Here is an 18,837-nt window from a genome sequence, read left to right as displayed (position 1 = left end):
ATCTTAATTTACTCGCCGGATCTGGTGTCTCATCAGGAGCACGTTAGGCAGGTGTTACAGATCTTGCGGGATAATAAACTGTATGCCAAATGGGAAAAGTGTGTGTTCGCCGTACAGGAACTCCAGTTTTTAGGCTTCCTGGTTTCAGCGTCCGGTTTTCGTATGGACCCTGGGAAAGTGCGGGCAGTTCTTGAGTGGGATCGGCCAGAGAATCTTAAGGCACTACAACGTTTCCTGGGGTTTGCTAATTATTACCGGAAGTTCATTCGTAATTTCTCGTCCATGGTTAAGCCTCTCACAGACATGACTAAAAAGGGGACGGATTTTTCTAGGTGGTCTGACAAGGCTTGTCAAGCATTCTCCTCCTTGAAAAAATGTTTTGCCTCGGCACCCATACTCATTCAACCTGATGCGTCACAGCCATTCATTGTAGAGGTAGACGCTTCCGAGGTAGGGGTGGGAGCAGTATTGTCACAGGGTTCGTCCCCTGGTAAGTGGCTTCCGTGCGCCTTTTTCTCTAAAAAATTGTCGTCCGCTGAGAGGAATTACGATGTCGGCAATAGGGAACTCTTGGCCATTAAGTTAGCTTTTGAGGAGTGGCGCCATTTTTTGGAGGGGGCAGTCCATCCGGTCACCGTCATCACCGATCACAAGAACCTGCTATATCTGGAGTCCGCGAAACGTCTGAATCCCAGACAAGCTAGGTGGTCATTGTTTTTTACCAGGTTTAATTTTGTCGTTACATATCGTCCTGGGTCAAAAAATGTAAAGGCGGATGCCTTATCTCGTAGTTTCCCTGGGGCCGGGAATACGGACGACCCGATTCCTATCCTTCAGGAGGGGGTGGTGGTTTCGGCAGTATGCTCTGAGCTGGAGGAGGAGGTATTGGAGGCTCAGGGGGACGCCCCTGTTGGACCTCCGGGGAGACTGTTTGTTCCAGATCAGTTGCGACAAAAGGTGATCGAGGCACACCATAACTCAGTTTTTGCAGGACACCCGGGGAGTAAAGCAACTGTGGATCTCCTCTCGCGTCGGTTTTGGTGGCCTAACTTACATAAGGAGGTGGTAACTTTTGTCGCGTCCTGTGGGGTTTGTGCGCGCTCTAAGACCTCACATACCCGTCCGTCTGGGGCCCTCTTACCTTTGAAGATCCCGGAACGTCCTTGGACTCATCTGTCTATGGACTTTATTACGGACCTCCCTCCGTCTTCGGGTAAAACGGTCATACTCGTTGTAGTGGACAGGTTCAGCAAGATGGCACATTTTATCGCTCTTCCGGCTCTCCCTAATGCTAAAACTCTTGCGCAGGTGTTCATTGGGGAGATTGTGAGGCTTCACGGGGTACCCTCCGAGGTGGTGTCTGATCGGGGGTCTCAGTTTGTGTCCAAGTTCTGGAAGGCGTTTTGTGCACGGCGGGGGATGCATTTGTCATTCTCATCGGCTTTTCATCCTCAGACCAATGGTCAGACGGAACGTATGAACCAGAGCTTGGAGACATATCTCCGGTGTTTTGTGTCAGAGAACCAGGAGGACTGGGCTTCTTTCTTACCTCTGGCAGAGTTTGCTCTTAATAATAGGCGGAGCGAGTCCACTGGTAAGTCCCCGTTTTTTGGGGCATATGGTTTTCACCCTCAGTTTTGTACTTTCAGTAGGGGGGGCTCTTCGGGGGTTCCTGAGGAGGAACGATTTTCCTCATCACTCGCTTCAGTATGGAGAGGGGTGCTGAAGAATCTGAATACTATGGGGAACCGATACAAACGTATGGCTGATAGGAGGAGAGTGTCTGGTCCGGACCTAAGTGTGAACGATCGGGTATGGTTGTCTACCAGGAATATTAAACTTAAGGTTCCCTCCTGGAAACTGGGTCCCAGGTTCATCGGGCCGTACAGAATCAGTTCTATTATTAATCCGGTGGCATTCCGTCTTGACCTCCCCCCTACGTTTAAAATTCACAACGTGTTCCACAGATCGTTGCTTAAGAGGTATGTGGCGCCGGTGGTACCGTCACCTTTACCTCCCCCTCCAGTGGTGGTCAATGGTAACTTGGAGTTCCAGGTATCGAGGGTCATCGATTCACGCTTTAATCGTCGGTCCCTTCAGTACCTGGTTCATTGGAAAGGGTATGGTCCTGAGGAGAGGATGTGGGTTCCTGCGTCGGATATTAACGCAGACCGATTAGTTCGGGCCTTCCACACGACTCACCCGGATAAACCTGGCCCTGAGGGTCCGGAGGCCCCTCGTAGAAGGGGGGGTACTGTCACGGGTGTGTCGCCACGAAGATCGTCACGAGTACACAGCCTGACTTCTCGCAGCTGACTTGTTGGTGCTTTGTGTTTTTCGGCAGTGAGGGAGTTAATTCTCTCTCTCTCTGTGCTAGACGAAGTCCAGCCTCGCCCAGCTGCAATCAATGCTGCTGTAGTGAGACTCCTTCAAATGCCTGCTGGTCTGTTTGGGAAGTGTCGGTGAAAGCATTTCATTCAGACTAACAGAGCGGATCGTGGTGTTTGGAGTTTCTGAGATAAGTGTATTTGGAGTGTTTTTTCCCTTCCTCGCTTTATCATTTATCTCCTTTCCCGTTGGTGTTCCCTCTGTTGTAGTTGTGTAGTTGTTGTATGCAAGGTGGTTTTGGTTTTTCCCTTGTACTGTCTCGTTCGTCTAAGTACTGTGTGTGGGCATATTATTACTTGTCCCCTTTTGTTGTGATCGGGGTCCTTCTCAGGACTAGATTACTTAGGTGCAGGGATCCTCAGGAGGTAGGGGTTACGCTGGCGGCCTGGACCTCTGTACCTTTAACAGTACCTCCAGGTTGAGGGACTAGTCAGGGCCCCAGCTTAGGGTCAGCTTAGGCCCCCTACCTCCAGTATACAGAGACAGCGTGACAGCTACTCCTCCATTTCTTCCTCCTCATTCCCTTCCTTACCCCATCCACATAGGTGAGACAGGACGAAGGTTGTGTGGGTACTAGCCTTTGTTCCTGTTCCTCCTCCTCTTCCTCAGCCGACACTTCCTCATTGTTACCCAATCTGCGCTGATCAGATGAGATTGGGCTGGGCTGTGTAGAATCTCCCTGTCTCATATCTTCCTCCTTCTCCACCTGGTTCGCATGCAACATCCGCATTGTCAGCAGAAACTGTTTAAGCAGGCACAGAAGCGGGATTGTTGGGCTGATTATGGCGTCCTCACCGCTCATCATCTTTGTAGAGTCCTCAAATTCTTAGAGAACCACACAAATGTCAGACATCCATGTCTACTCTTCAGTTGTTAAATGCGGAAGTTGACCAGAATAACCATGGGCGTTTTCAAGCTGGTATTCCACAACTGGCCGCTTCTGCTCACAAAGCCTTGCCAGCATGTGCAGTATGTAGTTCCAGAGCATGGGCACGTCAAATACCTGGCACTTGCATGAGCTGTTGTGAGCTGGCACTTACAGTTATATGAAAAAGTTTGGGCACCCCTATTAATCTTAAGCTTAATGTTTTATAAAAATTGGTGTTTTTGCAACAGATATTTCAGTTTGATATATGTAATAACTGTTGGATACAGAAATGTTTCTGCCTTGAAATGAGTTTTATTGTACTAACAGAAAATGTGCAATCTGCATTTAAACAAAATTTGACAGGTGCATAAGTATGGGCACCCTTATCATTTTCTTGTTTTAAATACTCTTACCTACTTTTTACTGACTTACTAAAGCACTTTTTTTGGTTTTGTAACCTCATTGAGCTTTGAACTTCATAGCCAGGTGTATGCAATCATGAGAAAAGCTACTTAAAGTGGCCACTTGCAAGTTGTTCTCCTGTTTGAATCTCCTCTGAAGAGTGGCATCATGGGCTCCTCAAAACAACTGTCAAATGATCTGAAAACAAAGATTATTCAACATAGTTGTTCAGGGGATGGATACAAAAAGCTGTCGCAGAGATTTAACCTGTCAGTTTCCACTGTGAGGAACATAGTAAGGAAATGGAAGAACACAGGGACAGTTCTTGTTAAGGCCAGAAGTGGCAGGCCAAGAAAAACATCAGAAAGGCAGAGAAGAAGAATGGTGAGATCAGTCAAAGACAATCCTCAGACCACCTCCAGAAAGCTGCAGCATCAACTTGCTGCAGATGGTGTCACTGTGCATCGGTCAACTGTACAATGCACTTTGCACAAGGAGAAGCTGTATGGGAGAGTGATGCAAAAGAAGCCGTTTCTGCAAGCACGCCACAAACAGAGTCGGCTGAGGTATGCAAAAGCACATTTGGAGAAGCCAATTTCTTTTTGGAAGAAGGTCCTGTGGACTGATGAAACCAAGATTGAGTTGTTTGGTCATACAAAAAACACTTGCTACCCACAGTAAAATTTGGTGGAGGTTCCATCATGCTTTGGGGCTGTGTGGCCAATGCCGGCACCGGGAATCTTGTTAAAGTTGAGGGACGCATGGATTCCACTCAGTATCATCAGATTCTTGACAATAATGTTCAAGAATCAGTGACAAAGTTGAAGTTACGCAGGGGATGGATCTTTCAGCAAGACAATGATCCAAAACACCGCTCCAAATCTATTCAGGCATTCATGCAGAGGAACAATTACAATGTTCTGGAATGGCCATCCCAGTCCCCAGACCTGAATATCATTGAACATCTGTGGGATCATTTGAATAGGGCTGTCCATGCTCGGCGACCATCAAACTTAACTGAACTGGAATTGTTTTGTAAAGAGGAATGGTCAAAAATACCTTCATCCAGGATCCAGGAAATCATTAAAAGCTACAGGAAGCGACTAGAGGCTGTTATTTTTGCAAAAGGAGGATCTACTAAATATTAATGTCATTTTTCTGGTGAGGTGCCCATACTTATGCACCTGTCAAATTTTGTTTGAATGCAGATTGCACATTTTCTGTTAGTACAATAAACCTCATTTCACGGCAGAAGCATTACTGTGTCCAACAGTTATTACATATATCAAACTGAAATAGCTGTTGCAAAAACACCAATTTTTATAAAACATTAAGCTTAAGATTAATAGGGGTACCCAAACTTTTTCATATAACTGTACATGCGCTGTTGCAGCAGTGCTGGTGTGGCGGCAGCTGTAGCCAACTTGCATAAATGGGCGCTGGGTAGGGTTTCAGAAACCACTGAACTACCAAGTTGAGTAAATGTGCCAAGTATGGAATGTGTGTGAGCTCGCCAAGCTTCACAGCCGCCAACAGGTTACGCACATTATCACACACGACCATGCCTGGTTGGAGGATCAGCGGCAAAAATCACAGATCTGTCTGGTCTGTTATTCCTTTAATTAACTCTGCCGCGGTGTGCAGTTTGTCTCATAGGCAAATTCGTTTCACCAGAGCCTGTTGCCGCTTTGCTGAGGCAGTGCTGCAAAGCTCCCAGCTTCCAGCTGATGTGGACAACATGCTCTGAAATAGCACATTTGAGATGGAGTATGAGGAGGATCAGGAGGGTAAGAACTGGTGGAGGAGGTGGAGGAAACCCTGATAGAAGTAGGGACAGCAATCCTTGGCGTCTGTAGAACATGTGCCGTGCCAGGGTGGGACTCGGCCCCAGCCTCCTCAATGTACACAGAATGTGCCATCAGGGAAATGTAGCATCTCTGGCCACAAGCGCTTATCCACGTGTCGGTCGCTAAGTGGACAATCCCAGTAACTGCATTGGTAAGGGTACGAGTGATGCTCCTGGACACAAGCTGTTACAAGGCAGGGACCCCACAATGAGAGAAATAGTGACGGCTGGGGACCGAGTGCAGAAGGACCAAATTTCTACACCTGTATCAGTGTCATGGGTGTGTCGGGTGAGACATACAGTCATTCTGGATCCGGCTGTAGAAGTCTGCTGCGCTTGGCTTAGCAGACACCTTCTTGATCCTTTCACCATCCTTGCCTCTCTAGGACCCAGTGGTGAGCTCCACTTTCTGCTGCTAATTAACACACCCTTGCTGGACCTTTAAATAACACTCGGTCAGTATCTCCAGGGAATCGCTGGTGATAGAAGCATTTTACTCTGTTCAGGCCTGAAATTCAAGCAGTCAGCTAGTTTCTTCTTGGAGTTCATTTGTGATTGCTGTCGTGATCGCTCTGGTGTCTTCCAAAGCTAAGTGTATCCCCTTGTCTGTTTACCTTGTTTGTCTTTAGCTGCAGTGGGGCTGACTAGTGCTCACCCCTTCCCCTCCCTACCAAGTGCCTAGCTCTAGGGTCAGTCAGGGATTAGCTATCCTGCTCAGCCATAGGTGAGGAACCTCTTTAGGGACGATAGGGGAGCCAGGGTGTTGTAAGGTCTACCTAGGGGTCTCCACTCCCTCTTTCCCTAGTTGCTGGGCTTCCCTCCCTATTCCCCTCGTCGTATGCTGGGTCCTTCCCATACCTAGCATGACAACCAGGCCAAATTTTATTTTTATTTGAAAGAAATGAAATTTCACACAAACCAAGTTCTAGAGCAGATATGAGAATAGTCAATTTTGGAACAATCACATTTCTAAACCTTTAGAGGGACAATTTTTGGTTTTATTAGAAAGAGATGAAATTTCACATTAACCAAGCGTAACACCATTGCCAGCTCGCCTGCATGGCTTCCCCTCCCGCTCCATGCAAGTATGCTGGCATACTTACTGCACTGGCCCCATGGCGTGGTCCCCTTCTGCTGGCATGTCTCCTGCTTGTGCACGCCGCATTTCCTGGCAGCTCACCTAGTGTGCACGTGGAACCGCTTCCCCATTCTTAAGGGGGCAGCGCTCGCACATTGTAAAATATTTCCAGTGAATAGCTGGGAAGCATTTAGTATAATAAGTTCACCTGCTGGATAGCTCTCAGACTATTACTGAGAGTCATCCTGTAGGAAAGACTTCCTCTCCCTTAGAGAGTCGCAGAAGCAACAGCTTTCATTAGTATGTAGTCTCCCCTTCTAGTGAGCTGTTAGGTCATCTGGTCCTGATGTGGCAAGTGTCCTGAACCAGAATCCCTGGTCCTAGTGTGGCCAGGGCCCTGAACATTGTTCCCTGGTTCTGGCGCAGCCAGTCCTGTTCCCAAATACCCATGGTCCTTGTACGGCCAGTGTCTGAAAGTTTCCCTATCCGTGTATCTGGACTGCTACAACCTATCCCAGAAGAATCAGCCTGAGTCTCCATGTCAGTAACCGTTCTGCAGTAAACCTGAACTTATCCCATTAGTCTGAACGTAGCCCTAGTCTGTGTCAGCTACCTGACTCCTGGGGTTAGCTGCTGCAGTACTAGCATTTGCCTATGAGTGGTACCTGGCGGCTACCTGCAGCCCAACCTATCTCCACCATCTATAGCTGCAGTGAACACCAGGTAGCCACTTAGCTATGCCCCTACCTAGGCAGACCGGCCCGGTGGCTCAGTTGGTCCACTAATCCACTTGCACCACCGAGTAGTGGTTTCTACAGTATATGTGATAATAGTAAAATTTTTTGAACAACAAATTTCTACACCTGTACCAGGCCAATTTTGTTTTTTTATTTCAAACCAACAAAATTTCACATGAACCAAGTTCAACAGTATATATCACAAGTACAGATGAGCGAACCAGTGGATGTTCAGGTTCGCCTAACATACAGTAAAAAGTTGGGTTTGCGTCCGAACTTGACGTCGAACTTGACCCCAGACCCTAACCTAATACAAATTAATGAGGACACAAACTTTGGTGCTTTAAAACGGCTGTAAAATGGTCATAGTCTGGGCTATGGGGGCTGCAAAAGGAAGCTAAATAGGGGTAAGAGCAGGACAATTGCCGTGCAAACAAATGTGGATAGGAAAATTACTTAAAGGGGTTCTTTCACCATAGCAATCATGGAAAAATAGGAAGTAAATGAATAACATAAACATTTTAACAGTGCCCTCATAGAGACTGAGGTTTGCTACTTCCAGTCCAGTTAAAAATTTCACCCACAGAGTATCTGTCACAGTACCCCTACATTAGCAGCTTACAAATTTCACACACATAGCATGGGTCACAGTACCCCTACATTAGTAGTTTACAAATTTCACCTACAGAGCATGGGGCACAGTACCGCTACATTAGCAACTTACAAGTTTCACTCACATAACATTTTGTTGACATATTTCTCCCACAGAGGCTGATAACAAAATTTCACCCACACAGCATGTTTTCAAATTTCCCTGAGAAAGCTTATTAAAAATGTCACAACCAGACAATGGGGCACATTACCCCACAGCCCAAAAATGTCTGCTCCAGAAGCATATGTTACAAATGCCACAGATGAAAAGCTGGTAGTATGATCTTGGATCAGGCTTGTGGTCCATATCGATGCTTGCTACCACCAGTCAAGTTAAAAATTTCACCCACATAGCATGCTGTTGACCCACGTATCTAGTGGGGGCAGGTGGGATATCTGTCCCAGGCACAGCCAGAAGGGGCCGCCTAATGCGGCGGTCTGAAGTGTTTTCCCTGCAGCTGCATTTTGCCGCCCATCAGACGGGGAGTCAGACATTCTGTGAGCAGGCTGTCAAGCTGACAGCCAGCTTAGAGAAGGTGTAGCGTGCCAGCTTCCAGTAATTAATTGTACTCATGTCTTTCAAACGCGAGTACAACTGAAGCTCTGACCGCCGAGTCAGAGCGACATCAGCAGCGTGATCAGCTCATGTGATCACTTGCCAGCAGGCAGAACATCGTTGGTAAGTGCGTTAGACCAGTGGAGCTGCAGACACCGAAGTTTAAGTGTGTGGGGGGAGATTTAGTGTGGGGTTGGGGATATTTACTCTATTTGGGGAAATTTAGTGTGGGGATGAGGGTATTTACTGTGTGTGGGAAGATTTAGTGTGGGGATGGGGGTATTTACTGTGTGTGGGGAGATTTAGTGTGTGGATGGGGGTATTTACTGTGTGTGGGGAGATTTAGTGTGGGGATGGGGGTATTTACTGTGTGTGGGGAGATTTAGTGTAGCGATGGGGGTATTTACTGTGTGGAGGGAGATTTAGTGTGGGGATGGGGGTATTTACTGTGTGTCGGGAGATTTAGTGTGGGGATGGGGGTATTTACTGTGTGTGGGGAGTAGTGATGAGCAAGCATACTCGCAAGTACTCGGAATTCGCCCTAGCATCTCAGTACTCGAGATGCTAGGAGCTCACTGAGTACTTGCGAGATGCTCGGGCGGATGCTCGGGTCCTCTCCCTGTATGTTTGGCACTCTTTACAGAGCCAATGAACATGCAGGGATTGCCTGCCACTCACTGTAACGCCGCAGCCATGTTGGTTGTGGCATTACAGTGATTGGCTGGCCGCACAGAGTCATCAGGTCTATGTCAGACCTGGCACCGCTGTGCTCGTCAGTCTACTCTGCAATCAGACAGTGTAGGGAGAGGTGCTGCTGAGCTAGGGAGAGATTTGCTTGTTTATTAGGTAGTGTAGGACTGCAGTATATTACATATATTCATCTCAACAAACAGTCCTTCTGAGGACTAATCCATCTGCAGAGATATCAGGAAGGCAGTGTATATAGGCAGGCAGTCAGTGTATATAGCAGACTACAGTGCAAATAGCACAAGAGGCTCCATTCCAGTTCTGTCTGCTGCTGCTGCTGTTAGACATTTCTAGTCATAGGCCCAGGTCTCAGGGGTCAGGGATAATTTTTTTTTGGATCTTAATCCTCATTATTTGCTAAAGCAATCCAGAAAACATCATTTTTCTGCACCATTTGCTTGTCGGCAGCCAAGTCCTTTCCATATTACAGTGCAAAAAATCCAGCTATTTAAAACTGTGTTTTTTCCGTCACATGGATCACATATACGTTTTCAGAAAATACTGCCATTTCTGGCCTCCATTAAAAAAAAATTTCAGTGTGTCAGCAAAGTTTTTGACACCAGTTTCCTGTTCAAAATAGTTACCTACAGGCCAGGTATTTAAAACTGTGTTTTCTCCATCACACGGATCACATATACGTTTTCAGAAAATACTGCCATTTCTGGCCTCCATTAAAAAAAATTTTCAGTGTGTCAGCAAAGATTTTGACACCAGTTTGCTGTTCAAAATAGTTACCTACAGGAGAGGTATTTAAAACTGTGTTTTCTCCGTCACACGGATCACATATACGTTTTCAGAAAATACTGCCATTTCTGGCCTCCATTAAAAAATGTTTTCAGTGTTTCAGCGAAGTTTTTGACACCGGTTTGCTGTTCAAAAGAGTTATGTACAGGCCAGGAATTCAAAACTGTGGTTTCTCCGTCACACGGATCACATATACGTTTTCAGAAAATACTGCCATTTCTGGCCTCCACTAAAAGATGTTTTCAGTGTGTCAGCGAAGTTTTTGACACAGGTTTGCTGTTCAAAATAGTTACTTACAGTCCAGGTATTTAAAACTGTGGTTTCTGCGTCACACGGATCACATATTCGTTTTCAGAAAGTACTGCCATTTCTGGCCTCCATTAAAAATTTATTTCAGTGTGTCAGCGAAGTTTTTGACACCGGTTTGCCGTTCAAAATAGTTACCTACAGGCCAGGTATTTAAAACCGTGGTTTCTCATTCACACGGATCACATATAAATTCGCTCCAAATTCAGCCATTTGTACTGAACGTGAGAGATATTGTCCTCCATTTAAAATGGGCAAGGCGCGTGGCAAGGGGCGGGGAACTGGAATTGATGGTCATGGTGCATGAAGAGGCTTAGAACGAGGCCGAGGGCAAGCTGAAATTGTGCCACAACAAACACGCACATCTTCTCGCCTGACCTTCCTGTCCAAATTAATGGGGGACAGCAGCACACCACTATTGAATCAAGAGCAGTGTCAAAAGGTTGTTGGTTGAATAGCGGATAAGGCTTCCAGTCACATAGCCACCACCACCACCGTCTTCCACACGGTCAAGTCTCAGTAGCCGTGGGTCTGGACTGCATATTCCTCACCCTGATCCTCCTTCCTCCCACCATGCCGAGTGCCCGGAGACAAATGATCCCACACTTGGACACTCTGAAGAGCTGTTCAATTTTCCATTTATACATTCGGGCCTCTCGCCCGGTCCACTTGCAGAGGGGCAAGAGGAGATCGAATGTAGCGATGCCCAAATATTTAAGCAGCCACGGTCACACGAAGGTGATGGTGGGAAAGTGTCACAAGAGGTGGACGATGATGAGAAACAATTGCCAGAAAGTCAGGAGGAGGACCAGGGTGTGGAAGTGGAAGACTAGGTGGTGGATGATATAGTAACTGACCTAACCTGGCAGGAGGACATACAGAGTGAGGACAGCAGCACACAGGGGGAGGGAGGCAGAGCACCCCAACAGGCAGAAATAAGCAGTGTGGTGGCCGCAGACAGAAGGCAGGCAACCATTCCCGTAACACCAACACGAAGGAAGTTGCCAGTACAACTGTTAGGTCTTCCCAAGTCTGGTTCATTTTTAAAAACTCTGCTGATAACCCCACATGTCCACATCCTTGTTAAAGTGCAGCGTTCAGTTGTCCATACCCCAGTCCTTGAAATGCAAGTGAAAATACGCAGCCAATAGCCCACTAGCCACACTACTAAATTCACACATTTCGCGACTGCTTGCGCTCGAAATGTTGCCTTTTAGGTTCGTGGAGACCGAAGCCTTTTGTAACATGATGGCGGCAGCCGTCCCTCGGTACTCGGTCCCCAGCCGCCACTAGGTACTCGGTCCCCAGCCGCCACTATTTCTCTCGGTGTGCCGTCCCTGTATTACACAATCACGTGTCCCACAACATTAGCCGTGCTACTGTTTTGGGATACGAGGACAAGTTACCTGGAAAGTACACCTAGCCACGAACACGTGGAGAAGTGTATGTGGGCAGGGACGGTACATCTCGCTGATGGCACACTGGGTTAACATAGTGGAAGTCGGGACCCAGTCAGACCTTGGGGCGGAACACGTCCTCCCGACGCCGAGGATTGCGGGCCCAAGGTCAATCAGGGTTGCCCTGAAAATCTACAGCTCCTGCACCTCATCCTCTTCAGCCTCCTCCTCCTCTTCAGCCTCCATCTCTAAAATGACTACATCAGTCTCAAGCTGGAAGCATTGCAGCACTGCCTTGGCCAAGCGGCAACAGGCTGTGCTGAAGTTAATATGCTTAGGTGACAAACTGCACAATGCTGAAGAGTTGTTGACAGCTCTGAAAGAGCAGGCAGATCTGTGGCTCACACCGCTGAACCTACTGCCAGGCATGGTCGTGTGTGACAATGGCCGGAACCTGGTGGCGGCTCTGAGGCGAAGCGAGCTCACACATGTACCATGCCTGGCCCATTTGCTTATCCTTGTGGTTCAGCGGTTTCTCAAATCCTACCTGGAGCTGTCGGATCTACTTGTTAAAGTATGCCGCCTGTGTGCCTATATTAGAAAGTCACCTCCAGCTTCCGCTGCCCTTACCTTGTTTCAGCAGCGTTTGCAGATTCCGGCTCACAGACTGGTGTGTGATGTCCCCACGAGTTGGAACTCTACACTGCAGATGTTGGGAAGGATTTGTGAGCAGAAGAGGGCAATTGTTGAGTACCAGCATCAACAAGGCCATCGGTATTCAGTTCAGACTCCACACATAAGACCTCAGGAGTGGACATGGATCTCAGACATATATACCATCCTCCAAAACTTTGAGAACTCCACCAAGAGGGTGAGTGGCGATGACGCCATAATTAGCATCACCATCCCACTTCTCTGTCTTCTGAAATTCTATCTGCTCACAATCAAAGAGGATTCATTGCAGGCGGATCACGATGAGATGGAGCAAGGAACCATACAGGGTGATTACACACAGCCTAGGCTCATCTCATCCCAACGTGGATTGGGTGACAGTGAGGAAGAGGAGGAGGAGGAAGAACAGGAGCTCGTTTCCTGCGCTAAAGATGGTACTACCTGCACAACTGTCATACCGTCTGTTCAGCGTGGATGGCCTGAGGGCAGAGAGGAAGAGGATGAGAGCATGGTCAGTCATCCTCTTGGTGAGGACACCGAAGTCTTGCCTGGTAGCAGTTTGGCACGCATGGCTGAGATTATTTTACGCTGCCTTTCCCATGACCCTAACGTTCTCAAAATGTTAGGTGACAGTCATTACTGGTTGGTGACACTTCTAGACCCACGCTACAAGGAGAACTTTATATCTTTTATTCCTGAGGCGGACAGGTCTACAAAAATGGGGCAGTATGAGAAGGCCCTTGTTGCGGAACTATTAAAAAAATTCCCATCTGAAAATGCTGGCAGCAGAAGACACAGTTCACTGGACAACTAAGGACTACAGGCGAGAGAGAGACAACTCCAATCCAGCAGAGGCAGGGGAACACTCAAAGTTCTGGGAGAATTTTCTCAGCCCCTCCCATCGCACAGGCCCTGAGGCGCGGGGTACTCTCACAAGGAGTGCAAAGTTTTGGAAGATGCTGAGGGAGTACTTTGCCGACCGTACCAACGTCCTTCATGATTCCTCTGTGCCTTATAATTATTGGGTATCCAAGCTGGATAATTGGAATGAACTGGCTCTCTATGCCTTGGAGGTCCTGGGCTGCCCTGCCGCTAGCGTTTTATCAGAGCGAGTTTTTAGTGCCGCTGGTGGAATTATAACTGATAAGGGTATCCGCCTGTCAACTGAAAATGCTGACAGACTGACTCTTATAAAAATGATCAAGGGCTGGATTGGGCCAAACTTCTCAACACCACCGAATGATAGCAGCGTAACATAAACTCAAATTCATTTGTTTTTTTGGAAGGTGTATTCCCATGCACCTTTGCACACCCAGACATGGGTATATGCTTCCTTATTTTGGCTATTTGCTCTTGTTCTCCTCCTTCTCCTCATCCTCATCCCCCACCACCATATCACCAGGGTGACTTTGGTCCGTGATGCAACACCCACATAATTTTTTTAAAGGGTGTTTAGTTTTTATACACTATGGTCATGTATAACCCACAGGGGTAAATGTTTGTCAGCCCATACACTTAGTGCATGGGCATTACAAGTTTAGGAGACCCGCTCTTTTCTAATAGGAACATTTTTTTATGAGGCCCTCCTCCACGTCTATACCAATGGGCATTGGAGTGCCTCCCAATTTTTGGCAGCCCTAGCATTCACTGCATAGGCCAACACAATGGGAGACCCACTTCCTAATAATGGGAACATTTTTTCATGAGGCTCTCTATGTCTCTTCCAAGGGGCATTGGAGTGCCTCCCAATTTTTGGCAACCCTTGCATTCACTGCATAGGCAAATACAATGGAAGACCCACTTCCTAATAATGGGAACATTGTTTTCAGGAGGCCCTCTGACCTTCCAATCTCTTCCAAGAGGCATTGGAGTGCATCCCACTTTTTGGCAGCCCTTGCATTCTCTGCATAGGCCAACACTATGGGAGACCCACTTCCTAATAATGGGAATATTTTTTCATGAGGCCCTCTACGTCTCTTCCAAGGGGCATTGGTGTTAGAACCCTCCTGTTTGTTTTTTCCATCTTGTGTTTTGCGGTCACGTGACCACCTGCCTTTATATTCCAGTGCCGCCCTTCTGGCTGTGCTGGACTTCAGTGTTGTTGACTGTTTTTCTAGCCAGGTGCTTCGGTGCCTATCTATGTGAGTTCGCTTGGTCCTTCTGGGACCTCTGGTACCTTTTTGTCTGTTTGTCTTTTTGTGTTCTGCAACAACTTCTCTGATTAGGAGGTGTCCCATTTTTTTCCAGTCCTTAGTTCTTTTAGGGACCCCTCCCCTTATGCTATAGGTCTTCGTTCAGACCAGCCAAGGACTAATGCGGGTCTGTTCGCTAGGAACAGGTAGCCCGCTACATCGTATTGATTCAGCTTAGTCTTACTGTAGGGACAGCTTTCCCCTATCTTTTCTTAGTACTTGTTGCGGATCATAACAGTAAGTCCAGCCCAAAAAACTAAAAGGAAAGAAATTCTGGGATCAGTATGGTTTCCATCCAGGATTTGGCTCAGTGCTTGCAGGGATTGTCTCTGGAGGTGGCCGAGCTCCAGCAACACGTGGGTAGATGTTCTGGAGCGCATTTTGTGGAACCCAAGGTAGGACTGCCTGATGTTTTTATGGTAAACTGCAAGATTTTTTTTCCTTTAAAAATGCTTGTTTGTTATATTTTCGTTTGAGACCAAGGTCCTCTGGGAATGAATCACAGCGCATTGGTTTTATTATGTCACTTTTGCGCAAAGAACCACAGGGGTGGGCCTTTTCTCTCCAACCTAATGATCCATGCTTAAGTTCTGTAGAAGAATTTTTTTCAGCTATGGGTCTATTATATGACGATCCTGATTGAATCTCATCTGCTGAGGAAGAACTCAGGCGTTTGAATCAGGGGTCAGGTGATGTTGAAAATTATTTCACACACTTTAGAAGATGGGCTTCAGAAGTCAAATGGAAAGATCCTGCTCTGAAATGTCCATTTCTTGCTGGTCTGAGTGAAAGGGTTAAGGATTTGCTAATTGCATTCCCCACACCTGAGACTCTGCAGGATGCCATGCAATTAGCTGTTCGTGTGGACAGGAGGCTGAGATTTAGACAGAATGAGGTAAAGATTCCTGTAATGCCAGGTCCTAGTCCCCAGAAAATCTGCTCTGATGGCGGAGAACTGATGGAGGTTGGGGCAAACTCGCTTTCCTCTCAGGAAAGAGACCGGAGGTTTGCCGAGGGATTGTGTCTTTATTGTGTTAAAGCTGACCATTTGATTAAGAATTGTGAGCTTCGTTGAAGTAAAGAAAAAAAAGAGGTCAGGTACGTCCATATTGCTTGTTTACGCTCTGCAGGAGTATTTCTTTCAGGGAGTACTACTTTGCAGGAAAATTTTATTGAATTTCAGGTATTTGTGGATTGTGGTTCAACACTTAATGTGATTGATAGAGGGTTTTTGGAAAAACTTCAATTGAGATCCAAACCTTTGTCATCACCTATTTCTGTGATTGCAATTGATAACACTCCCTTGAAATGTATTACTCACAAGGTTGCTGCATTTCCCCTCACTATCAATGGAGTTCACCAAGAAATTTTGGGACTTGGTTGTATTAGATAATTTAGCCTCTCATGTTGTTCTAGGTTTGCCTTGGTTAAAACTGCACAATCCTTTACTGGACTGGTCTACTAATGTGATTAAGTCTTGGAGTCCGAAGTGCTATGATAAATGTTGTAATGGTCGCATTGCAGGAATGGAAAAAGGGGAATTACCGGTACCTATTCAAGATTTTTGGAGGGTTTTTTCGGAGGAGGAGTCGCAAGTTTTACCTCCTCATAGGGATTATGATTGCGCCATTGAGTTTGTTCCGGGAGCTACTCTTCTCAAGAGTCGCTTGTTTAATCTGACTATCCCTGAAAGAAAGGCCTCGGAGGAGTACATACAGACTAGCCTGGCTGCTGGTCACATTAGACCTTCTAAGTCGCCTGTGGTAGTTGGATTTTTCTTTGTTAAAAAAAAGGACTGGGGTTTACGTCCATGTCTGGATTTTCGTGAAATTAATAAGATTACCGTACGCAATTCCAACCCATTGCCGTTAATTCCTGACTTGTTTAACCAGTTGGTGGGGGCCAAGTGGTTCTCTAAAATTGATCTCCGGGGGGCATACAATTTGTTACGAGTGAAGGAGGGTGATGAATGGAAAACTGCTTTTAATGCTCCGGTTGGTCATTTTGAGAATCTGGTGATGCCTATTGGTTTTACCAATGCACCTGCATTTTTTCAGAACCTTATTAATGACATCCTGAGACCTTTGATTGGTAAGAATGTGGTTGTGTATTTGGATGACATTTTGATTTATTCACCAGATCTAGAGTCCCATTGGCGAAGTCTACGTGAAATTTTACAGTTATTGAGTGATAATTCACTCTTTGCCAATCTGGAGAAATGTGAGTTCGCTGTGCAGAAAATTAGTTTTTTGGGCTACATTGTCTCCAGCGAGGGCCTTGAGATGGACCCGGTGAAGGTTCAGGCTGTGCAGGAATGGCCTAGGCCTATTGGTTTGAAATCTATAGAGATTTTTGGGTTTTGCCAATTATTACAGGAAATTCATTAAGAATTTTTCTTTAATTGTTAAGCCTCTAACCGATCTCACCAGGAAAGGTGCGAATACGGTCCAGTGGACTACTGAGGCCATTGAAGCATTTAAGTATCTCAAAGAGAGGTTCAGTTCTGCCCCTATCCTTATGCAGCCTGATGAGACCAAGCCTTTTTTGGTCGAGGTCGATGCTTCATCGGTGGGGGTCGGAGCAGTTTTGTCTCAGAAGAACAGGAATGGAGTACATCCTTGTGCCTTCTTTTCGAAAAAAAATTCAGAAACCGAACTGAAATATGATGATGGAAATCGGGAGTTGCTGGCTATTAAACTCGGGTTTGAACATTGGCGTCATTTTTTGGAAGGCACTAGATTTCCTGTTCAGGTATTCACAGATCATAAGAATTTGATCTATCTGGATGCTGCCAAGCGCTTGAATGCCCGTCAAGCTAGGTGGGCACTTTTTTTTTCTTGGTTTCATTTTTCTGTTACCTATATCCCTGGTACTAAGAATGCCGATGCTTTATCTCGCAGCTTCTCTTCTGCGGTCGGTGCCGAGGAGGAGAGCATTTTAAAGAAAGGAGTTGTTGTGGCGGCATGGGACTCCGTTTCGGAGAATGGGATTCTGAATGCTCAAGATAATGCTCCATCTAACGCTCACCATTGGAGATTGTTCGTGCCTAGAACCTTTAGGACAGATTTGTTTATAGAATGTCATGAGTCTCGGTTGGCAGGTCATCCAGGAATTTCTGAGACTAAGAGACTTATCAGTCGCAGTTTTTGGTGGCCTGGATGGCTGAAGGAAGTCATCAAGTGCTAGGTCAAAGGCTTCACATACTCCTGCTGCGGGGTTGCTTTGCCCTCTAGAGGTTCCTAGTGCGCCTTGGACGCATATCACAATGGATTTTATTACTGATCTTCCTGTGTCCGAATGATTTACAGTCATCTGGGTGGTCGTGGACCGTTTTAGTAAGATGTGTCATTTGTTTCCTTTCATTAAGTTGCCCTGCGCCAAGACAATCGCTAAAGCGTTTGTTAAGGAGATTGTCAAGCTTCATGGCGTTCCCATGGATATTGTTTCTGATAGAGGACCTCAGTTTGTGGCCCGCTTTTGGCGTGCTTTTTGTGACAGGTTGGGAGTCCATTTGTCATTTTTGTCTGGGTATCATCCTTAGTCGAATGGACAGACTGAAAGAAAGAACCAGGATGTAGAACAGTTTTTGCGTTGTTTTGTGGCGGACAATCAAGAGGTGTGGTCTGAGTTTCTGCCTCTTGCAGAATTTGCTCTTAACAATCATAATTCCTCCTCTGCTGGATGTTCTCCTTTTTTTTGTTGTACTGGGAGACATCAGTCTTTTGGTTCGTTCTCCAAATTGGGGTCAGCGGTGCCGGAGGAGGAGATTTTTTCCGGTGATTTGGAGAGAGTTTGGACTAATGTACGTTGCAACCTGCAAGAGACTAACAAGAAGTCCAAGAAGTATTTTGACAGGAAACATAAGGAGGTTTTGTTTACTGTGGGTAACATGGTTTGATTGTCCTCAAAGAACCTGCGGTTGAGGATTTCCTCTAAATTACTGGGTCCTAAGTGTGTGGGTCCATTTAAAGTGCTTCAGGTTGTTAACCCGTCTGCGGTTAGGTTGGATCTCCCTACTTCCTGGAAGATTAATCCTGTGTTTCATGTTTCCTTGTTGAAAAAGGCTGATGTATCAGATAGGGATTCCACTGTCACAGTTCCTCCTGTGGTGGAAGACGGCGAATATGAAATTTCTCGTAACCTGAATTCTAGATGGCATAGAGGGAGATTACAGTATCTTGTCTCCTGCAAGGGTTTCAGTCCCAAAGATAACTCCTGGGTAAGGGTGGATGATGTCTCTGCTCCTAGGCTTG

This window comes from Phyllobates terribilis, unplaced genomic scaffold (genome assembly GCF_046119375.1).
Source record: "Phyllobates terribilis strain yellow unplaced genomic scaffold, ASM4611937v1 Scaffold_1__5_contigs__length_1240528914, whole genome shotgun sequence".
In the NCBI taxonomy this organism is placed as follows: Eukaryota; Metazoa; Chordata; class Amphibia; order Anura; family Dendrobatidae; genus Phyllobates; species Phyllobates terribilis.
The sequence above is the reverse complement of the archived record's forward strand: the minus strand, read 5'-3'. Positions refer to the sequence as shown.